This window comes from Marmota marmota, unplaced genomic scaffold, assembly GCF_001458135.2.
Source record: "Marmota marmota marmota unplaced genomic scaffold, marMar, whole genome shotgun sequence".
In the NCBI taxonomy this organism is placed as follows: domain Eukaryota; kingdom Metazoa; phylum Chordata; class Mammalia; order Rodentia; family Sciuridae; genus Marmota; species Marmota marmota.
The window spans coordinates 28447781-28462390 of record NW_025999990.1 but is presented as its reverse complement, the minus strand read 5'-3'; the positions used below and the strand labels follow the sequence as shown (position 1 = coordinate 28462390).

Genomic DNA, 14610 nt, shown 5'->3' with positions numbered 1-14610 from the left:
ACAAGGAGGTGCTACTGTCCTCATGTTGAAAATGAGGAAAGGTAATCCATGCAGTTGGGTCAGCTTCCTCTCTCTTGTGATAGGGATAGTTGGAATCTTTTTTTTTCTTTTTCTCTCTTTTTTTAGACCCAAACCCTTGCTCTTTCCCTTTTTCCATGAGTTCTTGCTAAGGCCCCCACCCCCGCCCTGAAATATATGCCATGTTTTTTTCATTTCTTATGAAATATGCACTTTCCCCTTGTCCAACCTCTCTTGACTTTCCCAGCATGCAGGTTTGGGGACTTAGACTCTCCCAATGTGAACGGTCATGGACTTGCCCTGAGTATAAGTTAGAAAACTTTGCTACTGGGAAACAACTGAAATTCACACACATTTCACTTTGGTTCCAAATTTTGAAAATGGATTTAAAATATAGCTCTTTCTAGCCTGCATTTAGGATTGCTCAGAGGAGCACCTTAAATTTCCTGAGATGATGAACATAGATCCTTTTATAAACTACAAAGCACCACACATACTCGGTTCAACAAACATTTATTAGACTCCTATGATTGCTGGGGTTGCGAAAAGCAGACATGATCCCTGCTGTCAAAGAGATTGCTTTCCAGGCAGAGTCATATATGCAAAAAGGAAATAATCTCAGTGTAATTTGAAGACTCTGAATGTCGCAGTTTGCCCATACTACAGAGATGGGGAAATGGGTGGGCAAGTGATTCTATTATGGGGGTCAGGAAAAGCATGTTTGACGCTGGCAGATGGACTGGATTGAAGAAGAAATGTTGAAAGATAAGATGAGAGAGGGATTATAGATAATGGAATCAGCTGAAGCAAACATAAGCATGATTCTTATTTGTTAAAAGAATATGTGAATTGTGTCTGGAAAGTCTCTACTCTGTATGCCAATCCCTAATGTGACCCTCCTGATACCTTCTGATGATTTTTGAGGCCCAGCATAGAACAGTTTTCTCCTAAAACTCTCCCTTGAATCTGTTCACTCACACCTACTCCACCAGGATTTACACAAAACTTTTAGTGCACACTATACAAGGTTTTCCTTTTTCTTTAAAAAAATTAACTATTACAAACAAGTATTGTTTATCAAATTCTATTTTAAGAGTCTTGCCATATGGATACTACCATTCCCACTTTGGAAACCAAAACAATGGAGGTTCAGAATGGTTAATTCACCATATTGAAGTGAAACAGCTGAGGCATGTTACATCAGGGATTTGAGCCCAAAACCCATTCATACAAACAGGAATGCACTGCACTGTCTGCTTGTGGGCTGGAGTATAAGACTAAGCAGGAGCTCCAGTGTCAGGAGGGGGCTGGGGCAGTGGCTTAGTCTTTGGATAATGATCCTGTAGTCAGTGGAAAGGCCAGACTGTTTCCAGAGTGTGAGAGCTATTTTTTCTTTTCAAGGTAATGGGTTATTTTGCCAGAGGGGGGTTTTTTTACTCTATCAACCTTTTGAGTACTTCCAGCAAGTCTGCTCACCACACTACCTCCATTCCCTGCCCTCCAATCACAGTGCAGTTTTCAAAACTTAGAAAACTGTGAAGGCTGACTTTGGACTTTGTATAAGTCAAAGGCATGGATTGATGTCTGATTCCTCTTAGATCCTTGCTGGACCTAGCATATAGTATTGTCATATACTAGAGAACCAATTAAAATTTGATGGGTGGATAGATGAGTCTTTTAGTCAGCTTTTCTGCTGCTGTGATCAAAAGACCTGACAAGAACAATTAGAGGAAGAAAAGTTTATTTGGGGGTCACAGTTTCAGAGGTCTCAGTCCATAGATGGCTGACTCCACTTTTCTGAGCCTGAGGTGTGGTGGAATATCATGGCAGAAGTGTGTGGCAGAGGAAAGCGGCTGGGGGCATGGTACCAGGAAGCAGAGAGACTAAGCTCAGCTCACAAAATACATATCCCAAAGGCACATCCCCAGTGACCCACCTCCTCCAGACATACCCTACCTGCCTAAAGTCACCACCCACTTAATCCCTGTCAGGGGATCAATACACTGATTGGGTTAAGGCTCTCAGAACCCAGTCATTTCAGTTCTAAACCTTCTTGTGTTGTCTCACAGATGAGCTTTTGGGATACACCTCGCATCCAAACCATAAAGATGAGCAACTGAATGAACTGTAGAGAAAGTGACTTGTGAATGCATCTTACTGGGTCTGTAGCAACCTGCACTGTCCCTTAGCATGGATCCAACATGACTTTCAACTCCAAGGTCAAAATTCACCACCTCCAGGAAGCCTTCGCTTTTTAGCCTTGGACTCTCCTCTCTAGTCTCATCACTTATCATTATTCCTGTGGAGTCTTTCCCCCATCCCCTAACCTCTTTCTGCTCCCGTGAAACACTCTGCTCCAGTCTTAATGAACAACTATGAGCCTTTCTGATCCTCTTGGGATGTTCCTTCTGGGTCTGTAACAGCCAGCTCATTCTTTCTCTCTTTGTCCCTGTCTGTCTTCCTCCCTTTTCACTGGAGAAGTCCTACCTTCCCCTTCAGGTCTCAATGAGCATTTCATAATCCTATTGCCCCATATATGAGTTAAATGTTCCTTACCTGAACTTCCAGGACCCAATGACTTCCCTGCTCCTAATTGCCTATTTTCCCCTTCATTTTCCCCATTAAACTGACAGCACTTCAGAGGAGGGAACTTAATATATCCCTGATTAGGGTATCAGTAAGAAGGACAATTCCTGGGCCCACCCTCAGTCTCAGGATCTACCTATTGAAGTAATAAATGAATAAATAAGTGGATGAATAACAGACTGTGCATGTGTGAGCATGAGTGGCTAGCACCTTGTCACAGAAATGCTGCTCTCAAGACATGAAAGTGACTGAGTAAGATGTGCAAGATGCTTATGAGGCTTCTATGTAATTTTAATGGGCCTTTTATGTATCCTACTTCATTAATAAAAGGAAGAATGGAGTGCTCTAGCATCTTTTATCTCCCATCTGTATTCAAGTGCAACAGAATTTCTCCTAGTAAAATTTCAGTGTAAATTAATGATTTTCATTTTCTCAGAAAAACCATTTTTTCCATTAATGAATAGACTGCTGACCCAATGCATATATGTGATTTCCTGCTTAATATGGACACTGGCTGATTGATAGGGTGCAGTGTAAAATGGCCCTTTGTCTTGTTATAAATCTGTGGGTCTTGGGAACAGTAGGTTTATTGCCTCCACAGAGGTAGGGAGGGCCAGGGTGCAGAGACTCTTGCTTGGGGGTCACCCCTGGCATCTCCCATTTTGTTCTTTTTGCCTGGCTTTGGCATTCTCAGTCTGCCAATGGTGGCTGTGGGTTCATTTTGATCTGTCTTTTCTGCTATCTTTCAGCCTTGGATAACTCAGTCTTGACACTGGCCTTGGGGACTTTACTGTGTACTTTCAAGAATGCCTAAATATCCTTGGTAAACTCTGATGAGCTGAATGTGTGCCTCTAAACATTCAGCTCATCACAGTTTACCAAGAATATTTATAAAATTGAAATCCTAAACCTAATCCTACCCCTAATATGATGCTGTTGAAGGTGAGACACTTGTTAGGTAATTAGGTTATGGGGGTGAAGAACAGGATTTATACATTTGTAGAAGTAAACCAAGAGTTCTTTTGCTCTTTGATATGTGTGGGTACAGAAAGAAGTCAGCATCTGTAACCTGAAAGAGGGCCCTCACCAGCATTCAACCATCCTGGTACGCTGATCTCACACTTCCAGTCTCCAGCACTGTAGATATTTTTTTCTCTTGCTTTTAAGCTAGCTACTCTATGGTACATTGTTATAGTAGCCCAAATTGACTAAGACAGTGGCTATTAAATTTAATGAATATGCTTTTGGAAGACACAGAGAAAAGGGAGAAGTGGATTGAAGATGGGGCACAGATACCTGTGAGAGAAGTGCAGAAAAGGATTGTCAAACAAGATCTGGGTTCTCTGGAGACCAGTTCAGGAAGGACTTCTCTTATATAGAGGATGAGAATTTGTGAATGGCTCATAGGGAGATACAATAGAACCTAGGGTCCTTGGAAATGGTCTTTGGAACCTTAGCTATTGGAACCTTAGCAGGGTTTGTAGCACAGACTAGGGACATCGCCAAATGTCATGAAAGGTCCTGGCCCCCTTCAACCTTGTGCTCAGAGCTGTGTTCAATGAGCTGTTGCCAAGGCAGATGGGTGGTCATCTGGGGTCAAGGGAGTTTCACAAACTAAATCGTCCTGTGACTGGTAATTCCACTGTTGTTAGACCTAGCAGTTAACAAATGCTGGCTCTGGACCAGTTTTATACATGTTTGAGCAGGAATAAGTAATACTAATTATAGGGTCATTTTACACAAGTGTGGGCAGAATGCAGGGAAACAACACAAGATAGTACAATATTCCAGAGTAGAGTAACAGGAAGTTGCCATCTTTAACTTGAAGAAGCACAGGTAGAGGGCAACTACTGGACCCTGAAAGGAGATGGCTGCTTGGAGGGACATTTAAATAGTTGCTATGATCTTGGGGGAATGAGAACTAGTCCACACTCATGCTCTCTCCTATCTTCACAGAAGTCCCACCAGTGAAGTATTTTCATTCCCGCCTTACAGATGAGGAAATTGTAGCATGAAGAGATTCAACAATTTACCCAAATAAACACAGTGAATGAAAATTAAAAAAAAATAAAAATAAAAAAAAAATAAATAAACACAGTGAATGGTGCTTCAGGCTCTGAATAGAGATGGACCTCCTCCAGGGCTCCACCACCTAGCCATTACTATAAGGTAAGAAATCAGCCTATTGAAAGTATTCCTATTTTGGGGGATGTCATATTTTCTTTTAATTTCTGAGGAACATGTGTCAAAACATGCCCATCTTGTCTTGAGGGAGTGAGTGTTTGCCTTCACCTGGGCCTGTCTCTCCAGGGGAGGCAGGTGAACAGGTACAAATGTGATAACTACTCTCTTGGTTTAGAGTCCTTATGGGAACATGGGTTCTAAACTGCTCTTGTGGAACAGATGGAAGACTAAACCCCACAGGTGAGAGTCAAATGGAGTGAAGAGAACAGGCAGTCCTATCCTGAGTTTCCCCCAGCTTTGAAATTAATTGGTTGGTAGTGTTATGGTTGAAAATCATCTTCAGAACTCACATGCAAATTTATTTATTTATTCTTTTTTTTAGTTGATTTTGTTTTTTTAAACACATGACAGTAGAATGCATTACAATTCTTTTTTTTATTGGTTGTTCAAAACATTACAAAGCTCTTGACATATCATATTTCATACATTAGATTCAAGTGGGTTATGAACTCCCATTTTTACCCCAAATACAGATTGCAGAATCACATCGGTTACACATCCACATTTTTACATAATGCCATATTAGTAACTGTTGTATTCTGCTACCTTTCCTATCCTCTACTATCCCCCCTCAACAATTCTTAATTACACATATAAAGCACAAGTTTTCATATCTTTGTATATAAAGTATGTTCACGCCAATTCATGTCTTTATACATGTACTGATTTTTTTTTGTATTACAATTCTTATTACACATATAAACCACAATTTTTCATATCTCTGTTTGTATATAAAGAAGGTTGACACCCAAAAAGTACATGTGTCTACATACGTGTACTTTGGATAATGATGTCCATCACATTCCACCATCCTTGCTAGTCCCCTGCCATCCTCCTTCCCTCCCTCCCCTCTTCCCTATCTAGAATTCATCTATTCCTCCCTTGTTTCCCCTCCCTACCCCACTATGTTTCAGCCTCTTTATATCAGAGAAAACATTCGGCATTTGTTTTTTGGGGATTGGCTAACTTCACTTAGCATTATCTTCTCCAATGCCATCCATTTACCTGCAAATGCCATGATTTTATTCTCTTTTATTGCTGAATAAAATTCTACTGTGCATGTATACCATATTTTTTTTATCCATTCATCCACTGAAGGGCATTTAAGTTGTCTCTACAGTTTAGCTATTGTGAATTGTGTTGCTATAAACATTGATGTGGCTGCATCCCTGTAGTATGCTGTTTTTAAGTCCTTTGGGTATAGACCAAGGAGAGGGATAACTGGGTCAAATGGTGGTTCCATTCCCAGATTTCCAAGGAATCTCCATACTGCTTTCCATATTGGCTGCACCAGTTTGCAGTCTCACCAGCAATGTATGAGGATACCTTTTTCCCCACATCCTCACCAACACTTATTGTTGTTTGTATTCATAATAGGTGCCATTCTAAATGGAGTGAGATGATATCTTAGAGTAGTTTTGATTTGCATTTCTCTGATTGCTAGAGATGATGAGCATTTTTTCATATATTTATTTATTGATTGTATATCCTCTTCTGAGAAGTGTCTGTTTGGGTCCTTGGCCCATTTGTTGATTGGGTTATTTATTTATTTATTTTTTTGGTGCTTAGCTTTTTGAGTTCTTTATATATCCTAGAGATTAGTGCTCTATCTGATGTGTGAGGGGGTAAAGATTTGTTCCCAGGATGTAGGATCTTTGTTCACCTCACAGATTGTTTCTTTGGCTGAGAAAAAAACATTTTTAGTTTGATTCCATCCCATTTATTGATTCTTGGTTTTAATTCTTAGCTTTAGGAGTATTATTAAGGAAGTTGGGGCCTAATCTCACATGATAAAGATTTGGGCCTACTTTTTCTTCTATTAGACACAGAGTCTCTGGTTTAATTCCTAGGTCCTTGATCCATTTTGAGTTAAGTTTTGTGCATGATGAGAGATATGGGTTTAATTTCATTTTGTTGCATATGGATTTCCAGTTTTCCCAGCACCATTTGTTGAAGATGCTATCTTTTCTCCAGTGCATGTTTTTGGCATCTTTGTCTAATAAAAGATAATTGTAATTTTGTGGGTTAGTCTCTGTGTCCTCTATTCTGTATCATTGGTCTACCAGTCTGTTTTGGTGCCAATACCATGCTGTTTTTGTTACTATTGCTCTGTAGTATAGTTTAAGGTCTGGTGTAGCAATGCCACCTGCTTTGCTCTTCCTGCTAAGGATTGCTTTAGCTATTCTGGTTCTCTTATTTTTCCAGATGAATTTCATGATTGATTTTTCTATTTCTATGAGAAATACCATTTTGAGCAGAATTGCATTAAATATGTATAGTGCTTTTAGTAGTTTGGTCATTTCGATAATATTAATTCTGTCTATCCAAGAGCAAGGTAGATCTTTTCATCTTCTAAGGTCTTCTTTGATTTCTCTCTTTAGGGTTCTGTAGTTTTCATTGTATAGATTTTTCACCTCTTTTGTTGATTCCAAAGTATCTCATTTTTTTTTTTGAGGTTATTGTGATTGGGGTAGTTTTCCTCATTTCCTTCTCAGAGGCTTTTTCACTGATATACAGAAATGCCTTTGATTTATGGGTGTTGATTTTATATCCTGCTACTTTGCTGAATTTATTTACTAGTTCTAGAAATTTTCTGGTGGAGTTTTTTGGGTCTTTTAGGTATAGAATCATATCATCAGCAAATAGTGCTAATTTAAGTTCTTCTTTTCCTATACATATCCCTTTGATTTCTAATTGCTCTGGCCAGTGTTTCAAGTACTAGTTTGAATAGATAGAAGTGGTGAAAGAGGGCATCTTTGTCTTGTTCCAGTTTTTAGAGGGAATTCCTTTAATTTTTCTCCATTTAGAATGATGTTGGCTAGGGGCTTAGCGTAGATAGTCTTTATGATGTTGAGATATGTTTCTGTTATCCCTAGTTTTTCTAGTGTTTTGAACATAAAGGGATGGTGTATTTTGTCAAATGCTTTTTCTGTGTCTATTGAGATGATCATATGATTCTTATCTTTAAGTCTATTGATGTGATGAATTACATTTATTGATTTCCATATGTTGAACCAACCTTGCAACCCTGGGATGAATCCCACTTGATCATGGTGCACAATCTTTTTGATATGTTTTTGTATTCGATTTGCCAGAATTTTATTAAGAATTTTTGAGTCTATGTTCATTAGAAATATTGGTCTGAAGTTTTCTTTCTTTGATGTGTCTTTGCCTGGTTTTGGGATCAGGGTGATATTGGCCTCATAGAATGAGTTTGGAATTACTGCTGCTTTTTCTATTTCCTAAAATAAATTGAAGAGTATTGGTACTAGTTCTTCTTTAAAGGTCTTGTGGAACTTGGCTGTGTATCCATCCAGTCCTGGGCTTTTCTTGGTTGGTAAGGTTTGATGGCTTATTCTATTTTCTCACTTGATATTTGTCTGTTTAAATTGTGTATATCTTTTTGACTCAATCTGGGAAAATTGTATGACTTAAGAAATTTGTTGATGCCTTCAGTATCTTCTATTGTATTGGAGTATAATATTTCAAAATAATTTCTAATTATCCTCTGTATTTCTGTAGTCTCTGAGGTGATATTACCTTTTTCATCACATATGCTGGTAATTTGAGTTCTCTCTCTCCTTCTCTTCATTAATATGGCTAAGGGTCTATCAATTTTATTTATTTTTTTCAAAGAACCAATTTTTAGTTTTGACAGTTTTTTCAGTTGTTTCTTTTGTTTTGATTTCAATGATGAAATTGAAATGAATTGAAATGAAATGAAAGAAAAAAGAGAGGAGAAAAAAAAACAAGAAAAAAAAGAACAAGAAAACAAAAGGGCTTATGCAATTCCTCTATAATATATTATTCAGGTGACTTAGTCCTCAAAGTCATATTTCATGCAAAGTTCTTGGTTTTACATATGTTGGGGATGTGATGGCCAGAGGATAGAAGGGTAGAAGAGAAAGAAGAAGAGGAAAAAAAGAAATACTCTTAGAGATCCGTTTCTTTCTCTTATCTGAAAAGTGGGGTTGTCTCATCCAGTAGATGTCTCTGACCTCAGGCTGGTGTAGATAAGCAGGGTATGAAGATTGGACCTGGTGTGGAGCCTCTGGAAGTGGGGAGTGCCGCCCACCAGTCCCAGTAGGGAAATAAGACCTCACGGGTCTTTTTTTGTGACCACTTGTCTGACTTGAGCCCCCTGTATCGTCTCCCTCTCTTGCTTGCAGATTTCTCAGATCTTGATCTCTCTGTTATACTTTAGACTTTAGTCCCCTCCCCTCTCTTATTTATCACGTCCCAACTGTGGGACATCTTACCTCCAGGCTCACACCAGGTGGGCGGAGCCCTGTTCACACTGCATCCTGTCCAACTGAGAGCTGTTTTTGTGTTAGGTGGCCACGATGCCAAGTTAATGCCATTGGGGAGGGGGTAGGAATTGAAAATTAGAAACCTGCTCAAATGGCAATCTAATCTGATAGCCACGCCCGCCACAAAATGGCGAGGAAGGTTTTCCAAGATGGACTCAGTTTGCTTCCAGCGCCAGGTGTCTGGTGATGCTGGGGGAGCTGGGAGATGGCCTTGTGCTGTGGCTAGGTAGCAGCCAAGTGACCTGCGTGGGAGTGGGGCGCAGTCTGGAGTTCTGCAGAGGTGCTGGTAGGTGTTTCTGCTAAGCCGCTTGTGAGCCCTGCATGAGCTAGAACTGCAGGCTTTGGGGCCTGGAATCTGGAGACTTACTTGAGCCCAGAGGCCCTGATTTCTGCACAGGTGGTTGCAGCACTGGTGATTTCTGTGAAAATCCATTGGCCCCTGGAGATCTGACCTGGGAACTGCCCCCACCTAATATGGCCAGAATGTTGAGCCAAGATGGCGGCTGTCCACTTTCAGCCTCAGGGTGTCTGGTGAGGTGGGGGAGCCTGGTGATGGCGTTGTACTGTGGGTAGGTAGTAGCTGTGTGACCTGCGTGGGAGGGGGGCGAAGTCTTGGCAATCTGCAGATGTATTGATAGGTGATTCTGCTCTCTAAGTATTGTATGGACTGGAACTTCGGGCTTTGGGTCCTGCTCGAATGTCAGTGTCCTACTTGAACACTCTCACATGCAAATTTAATTGCTATTGTAACAGGAGTAAGAGGGAGGCCTGAAAAGATGATTAGTTCATGAGAGTACTCTTCTTGTGAATGGATTAATACTTTTATCCCAGAAGTGGGTTAGTTATCATGGAATTGGGTTCCTGATAAAAAAAAAAAAATGAGTTTGGGCTAATTTCCTCTCTGTCTCAAGCAAGCTAGCTTCCCCTTCAGTTGTGTTGTGATGCAACAAGAAGGCCCTCACCAGAAGTGGACCCTCAATCTTGAACTTTCCAGTTTCCAGAGCAATGAGCCAAACAAACTTCTATTGTATATTATTTACCCAATCTGTGATATTCTGTGATAGCAACAGAAAACAGACTAAGGTAATAACTGGTGAGAGTGAATTTTTTCATGCACCAATATTCCCCCTTAAGGTCTATGATGAGCAAATTTTTAGGAAGATTTCAAAGATTTCTTGGAGTACACACACCTTGACACAGTTATTCAATCAAATGTCACTCTGGGGCTGATGTAAGTAGATTTTGCAGATATAAGATTTTAAATTAGTGAACCTTAAGATGTGGAGATTAGCTGGATGAGTCTAACCCTAATACATGAGCTCTTAAATCTGGTAACTGACAGAGAAAGTCAGATTCACAATGTGGGGGATTGTCCCAAGGGAATGTCCCCACTGCTAGAGCTGGCCATGCTGCAAGGAATGCATGTGGCCTTCAGGAGATGCCTGCTCTGCCTGGGTGACGGCAGGATATTGGGGCTTCAGGCCTGCCATAAGGACCTGAATTCTGCCAACAATCAGAGTGATCTTGAAAGCAGAGCATTTCTGGGGCCTTCAGATGAGAATATAGCCCAGCTGACACATTGACCTCATGAGCCTCTGAGAAACCAACCAGGCCCAATAGTGCTTCAGAACTGTGAGCTAATAAGTATATAGTCTATGTTTGTGCATCAACAACTGTTTATACATCAATAGAAAACTAACACAAGGTCCAAGTCTCATATTCCCTGAGTTGCCTGAAGTGTTTAGAATCATGTCTTTGTCCAAAAATCATCTTGGATTGGAGAAATCTGTCTTGGCCAAGTTATATCCTCTACTTGAGTGCAGCTTTTACTTGATGACTGAGTGACTCTGGAATACAAAATCTAGAGCCCCTTGTCTCAATCTGAGACAAATCTAAAAGGCCTTTCTAGCACTGAGCTGCCTATAGGATGATCTAAGTCTTTGTTTATATCAAAGTTTAATTTCTCTGCCCCTTCCTGTTTCTCTCCAGGAGGTCTTCTTGGGACATGCACTGATAGACTTTCTGAATGTAAATGTCCATTTCAGAATGTTTCCCCATGAAACCAAGTTAAATGGAGTGGTGGCTGAGAAGCAAGATGAGTTTTGACCCATTGGAGTCCAGCTGGAAAGAGCAGATTTCTATAAGAAGTGGTAAAATAGTACTATTAGAAACACCAAGGCAAGGGAACAGAATTTGTAGCCCAGAACTACAGTTACTATGCATTCTAGTTTTCCTACGACAAATCTGTTTATACCTGTTGTCCTGGTGGTATTCTGAATAGCTAGCTCTTTGGGTCTCAAAATTGTTCTGGTTTGTGTGACAAATTGCATGGTCAGCCCTCTCAGGTTCTATGAGTTAGGACAGTGCAGAGGATAATGAGACCAGCATGGACCGAGCTGGGGTAGGGAGTGGAGAAGGCTTTATAAGGTGACCTCTGGACTGCACTGGGAGGGCCAAGCAGAGATTGGAATAAAGGAAGTGCCCAAGTGAGTAAGAGGAGATGAAAATTGTGGACAGACAAGGAAAGTTGGGAATGCATGTGGTGGGGAGTGGGGACTTGCAGGAGCAGAAGGAGGAAGAGGCTTTCATTGTTGGAATGACATAAGGAGCTTGTTAATTGTTGCCATTTTGTGAATATATAAAACAAGGAAATCAGCACACATTGGTCACAGAGATGAGAGCCTGCACACAGAATCATACGACATTTCCTTCTATGTCTTGGGGAAAATTAAAAGGAGAAAGGGAACAGATGGCTTGCCTCCCACTGTCTGAGGCCAGACCATTTTGCTTATCTGGGCAACACTAGCCTCTTGTCTCTAACCCAGTTTGCTTCTTTGTCCTGTGAAGATGTCTTTGTGGATCAATGATGAAAATCACAGTATAGTTTCTGGCAACCATTCCTTAAATTTGCAGCCCTTGAGGTCTGCAGAGTTGTTCCACAACCATTGCATTTTATATTATACAGGATTCTCTTTTATCTTCATCATGATTCTATGTAACCAGCAAGGCAGGTATTATTTTTCTCATTTAACTAGAGCGAGAAAGTTATCAATCAAAAGAATTCTCAAAGAGCATTGGTGTGGAGCTCATGCTAGAATCTGGACATAGTAGTTCCTATAACATTGGTTTCCCTAGTGCATCTTGAAAACATAAGGTGGATCTTTGCCTGCTTATGAATCCATCACTGTATTGCTTCCTTCTTCGGTTTTCCCATCTGGATGATGGGTGTCCATTAGATTTTCCATTAAATGGTGGTTCCTACCCACCACAGACGCACACCATAGAGTTCACTGAACTTTATACTGAAAGATTTTTTCAGAGTTGTGTGGAGACTCCCTTCAGAGTAAATTATGTTGCTTTGTTCCAGCTTGGATAGGAGTGCTAAAGAGGGAATGGTTTTATTGAGTGCCTGCTTTAGGCTTTATCCCTAACCTTTATTTCACCTCTACACAGGAAGGAGTATGAGGCTGGCATGAACAAACTGAATTTGAAATGATACAATCCCTTGACTACACCATAGATTATCATGGTGAAGCCAGAGTTTGAACCCAGTTCTGTTTTCACACCTTTACTCCAGAGCTACTTTGGATCTCTGGGCTTTAGTGGTCTTGGGGTAAGTACTTCTCTAATCTATGACTCTTTGTGCAGACACAGACCGTTTAGAATGTGATATTTCAGTTGCTCCCTGGAAAAATGCATGTTTATCCAATATTTTGCATGGATTTCAAGAGCTAATGGACCATTGATGCCAAGAATTCTTGGCTTAGGGCAGGGCAAAAAAGGACAACAGGGTATAGAAGTTTCAATAGCTCTCCTTGGCGACCTGGAGTGTCTCATTTTTAAGCCCATTTCTTCTGGGACTTACAGGAGTTGGGGCTTTGTCTTAATAAAAAAGTTATTACCTAAAGGGTTGTTAAAGCAGCAGGAGAGGAGGCTGAGGCAGCTGCTGGGCGGAGGCAGCGCACTGCTCTAACACACCAAAACTCCGGAGAGGTCTCCATCAGGACCACGAAAGTTGTCTTATTTTGGAGTTACAAATTTGGGGCCATAAAGAGGCTCACCCATCTTCCCCCCTCCCCACTTTAGATCTGCTGTCTGAAAGCAGTCAACATGAAGTCCTGCTTTTCCTTGGATGAGATCCCATGGCTGTGTCGAGATGATGAAATAAATCAAATAGAAAAAGAATAGAGAGCTTTTCAGAGGACAGCTTTGCATGTGACTTGGATCAATTTTTATGATAGCAAGGAAAAAACATATTTGATCATAGAGTCTACTGATGTCCAGAAATAATTTCAAGGTCAGATTTTTAAATTTGGGTAATTTAGATATTTTTATAGGTATTCTTCCTTATCTCTTCCCATAATGGAATGAAGATCTAGTAGATCAGTAAAATCTAATCTCCCCCCATCCTTCCTACCCCATGATATCTCCCACTCCTTTCCTGTAAGCCTTTTTTTTTGTCCCATTCAGGTGCATTTTCCTATTCTGCCTCTGAAAAATGCCATCTCCCACACATCTAGAGCTTTCCTGCCCTTCTGCCAGTCAAGCACCATCCCACCCACACTGTAAGGTAGAGGAAGGCAGGGGCAATTTGAAGATGTGGTGCCTTCTACTCTCTACCTCCCTAGGCCTCATTTGCAATAAGGGGTGATAGTTCCTATCTTTTGGAGTCAGTAAAACGGAATAGAAAGTAATGTTTTGATTCATGTATACATTGGGTAATAGCTAAATCAAAGCGATTAGCATATCCATCACTTATTATGATTTCTTCTTGGTGATTACACTCAAAATCCTCTCTTTTAGCTATTTTGAGATATATAATGCATTACTATTAACTATGTTCATCCAGTTATGCCACAGAACACAAGAACGTATTCATCCCGACTGTAACAGTGTACCTCATAAATAAATGTGTCAATCATTATGAGTCAATAAAAAATTAAAAATATGTAAAGGAAATGGTATTAATAGCAGTGCTCAGTTCTTTGCTCAAGACCAGAGCAAGTACTGCTTTCTTTAGAAGATCTACCTGGATGCTTAGCCTAGAATTATATTTCTCTCTTTGTATTGTCTGCTTGGACTTCCAAGCATAACAAACCTCATGCTGGGTAGTTTAAAAACAGAAATTCATTTTCTCAAAGTTCTTGAGTCTAGAAGCTCCAGATCAAGGTCTGGCAGGTTTAGTTTCTAATGAGGGCCTTCTTCCTGACTTTCAGGCAGCTAGCTACCTTCTACTGTGTCCTCAGGTGGCCTTTTTAGTACTTGCACACAGCAAGAGGAAGAGTGAGCTTTCTGTTTTTTTCTTTTTATAAAGACACTAATCCTATCAGATCAGGTCCCCACCCTTATGACCTCATTTCACCTTAATTATTTTCTTACTCCCAATACAGTCACACTGGGAGTTATAGCTTCAACATATAAATTTGGGTGGGGGTTACATACATTCAGTACA

General features: G+C 40.4%; 1 long non-coding RNA gene across 1 annotated transcript in view; it reads left to right on the top strand.

Moving 5' to 3' along the window:
- Positions 1–4738, top strand: part of LOC125617735 — a 32849-nt gene extending 28111 nt beyond the window's left edge. The window contains exon 6 of the long non-coding RNA XR_007348834.1: positions 4561–4738. This is a non-coding gene — a long non-coding RNA (uncharacterized LOC125617735). The remainder of the gene's footprint in view (positions 1–4560) is intronic.
- Positions 4739–14610: the final 9872 nt, after the last annotated feature.